Consider the following 2,569-nt stretch of genomic DNA (forward strand, 5'->3'; position numbering starts at 1 on the left):
TCATCAGCGCCTGAGCAATCCCTTTCCTAAGCTTTATGGTATCTAAAAAAAAAAAAAGGCAATCTGTGTGTCCCAAATCAAAATTCATGAGCGCTGTGTCCTTTAGATTTTTCTCTCAGTGGTGTGTAAGGTGGCTGTGGCATGTTTCCCTCAAACAGGCACCAGACAATGAAGCACAAAGCAGATCATGGTGCAACTAACATCTAAAAGATTTGATGAAATACCACTGAGGCTGTCCAAACTGAGCCAGGAGCCACAATGAAGGAGCAGACATGATTACAGTTCATGGACAGCCTAATCATGGAAGAGGAGCAATTTAAGTCTGGGACATGTCTGCCTTCTCCTCTCTTTTAGCTAATGTGAACTTCCATCAGTGCTGTGTTAACAAGAGCATGGAACATAGGGATGTGCTGTATTTGAACGCCACCATATCAAGAACAGTTGGCAGAAGATTAACTGAGAGAATGAGTGCTAACTATATTGAATCACAAAGCAATATTTTACATGAAATGACTTTTCTTAAGGGGGTAACTACATTGTTAGGGGCAGTGAACATTTAAGGAAATATTCTACAGTCTATTATTATTATTATTATTATTATAATTATTCAGATATTCAAAAGACACAGAATTCCACTGTTCTTATGCAGTGGAATTCTGTGCACTTCAAATGTCTATGTGTATCGACTGCAAATGAGGCTTCCTCAGAGCTCTGGATTCATACATTCATGCTGATGCAACAACACATGTAACTCACCTTCTTATGTATGTGGTTGTTCCTGTTCAGACGCTCAGAATATTAATGTTCTCATGAACATTATTACTTCATTACTACTCTATTATTACTAACTCTAATTGGTCTACATTCTGTAACAAGGATATTTGTATATTAAATTGAACTACCTCCACTGTAACTCTTCAGTGTTTGGATAACTGGATATTTGAGTTTAGTGATAATAAAATTGCCTGATTTGGTGTGTGTGTGAAAGAGACATAAAGAGAGAGAGAGGCTGAGGGGGGGTCACAGAGACAGCCCTGAAATATGTTGCATCAGCAGGTGGCTTCACACATGGTTGACGAGGAAACGACGGCTCCCGACAGGTAGGTGGCATCAGCAGCAGAAGAGCCACACCTGCCAGAACCCAAACAAAGTGACAGCTTCATCCAGATCAACTCTATCAGGCAGTACAGCGTCAGAGAGAGCGATCCCCTCTTTCATCCCCATGACTCCTCACTGTTTCATCTCTTCCTCATATTCTTAGTCACACAAACACAGAGCTGAAGAGAGACGGAGAGAGAAAAGGAGATGAAAAAAATGCTCTTTAAGGTGTGATTAGATGAGTGAATTTGTCTGTCAGTACAGAACACGAAGTACACTTACTCTGTGACGCAAGGTAAATATTTGGACTTACACACATCCATCCATAACAGTTCAAACACACCAAGTGGCTTCCTCATGTGGTAAGTACATTAGAATGCTACGCTTGCTAGCATGCTAAATGTATGATTTTTCGAACCACTAACCAGTGATATCAGGAGCAAAACCTGGTGTTAAATTTGTTCCGTGGGAGCCAGGCAGGTTTTTCCAGTTTTTCTCTGTATTTTCAGTGCTTTGTAAGCTTGGCCCACACAAACAGAAGATTTACAGTCAGTCTCCTCAAGGGAGAAATGAGCTTTCTTTTCCTCCTCCGCCTGCAATCACCAGCGCTGCTGATGGAGTCGGCTGATGGGGGATTCTGATTGATCAAAGTCTGATTCCTGGCACTGATAGACCAGTCGCCACACTAGAAGTAAATATCGTCGGAATGTGCACACACTCACACACACATACACACACGCACACGCGCACACATGCTCTCACACACACGCACACACACACACACACACACACACACACACACACACACACACACACACACACAAAGACACCAAACACACACACACACACTCTCTTTCGCTCTCTCTCTCATTCACACACATGCACACACGCACACACAAATGCACACACACACATACACACCCACACTTACACACCCACACACACACACACACACACACACACACACTCTCTCTCTCTCTCTCTCATTCACACACAAACACAGACACACACACACACACACACACACACACAAACAATACTGGGCACACCTGTGAGTGCATGGTCATCAATCACTACGGCAACTCGATTGCCCAAAGGCGCCTTCAGTAATGGCATCAGGGATATGGATTGATATTTTGCCAGCAAGGTTAAGAACCCTGTATCATAATTTATCAATTGATTGTGAAACTGCTGGGCAAGAAATCCCAGGTAAATTATATGTATGTGACCTCCCTTGTGCCATTTACTCACTGCTGTACAAATAAAATGATAAGTGATTACGTTTTTCATTTGATTAAGACTTGATTCAGGCTTTCCAGGAACCAGGCTGTCGTGAATAGCATTTGCACTAATTGTTCCTGACACTTTAAAAGCCAAACAAACCAAAATGAAAAGAAGAATCATGAAGGAAAAGAAAGACTATTTGTTTCGGCAATCACACAATTTGCATGTGAGGAGTTGCCTGACTCAT

Source organism: Clupea harengus, chromosome 8, assembly GCF_900700415.2.
Source record: "Clupea harengus chromosome 8, Ch_v2.0.2, whole genome shotgun sequence".
NCBI lineage: Eukaryota > Metazoa > Chordata > Actinopteri > Clupeiformes > Clupeidae > Clupea > Clupea harengus.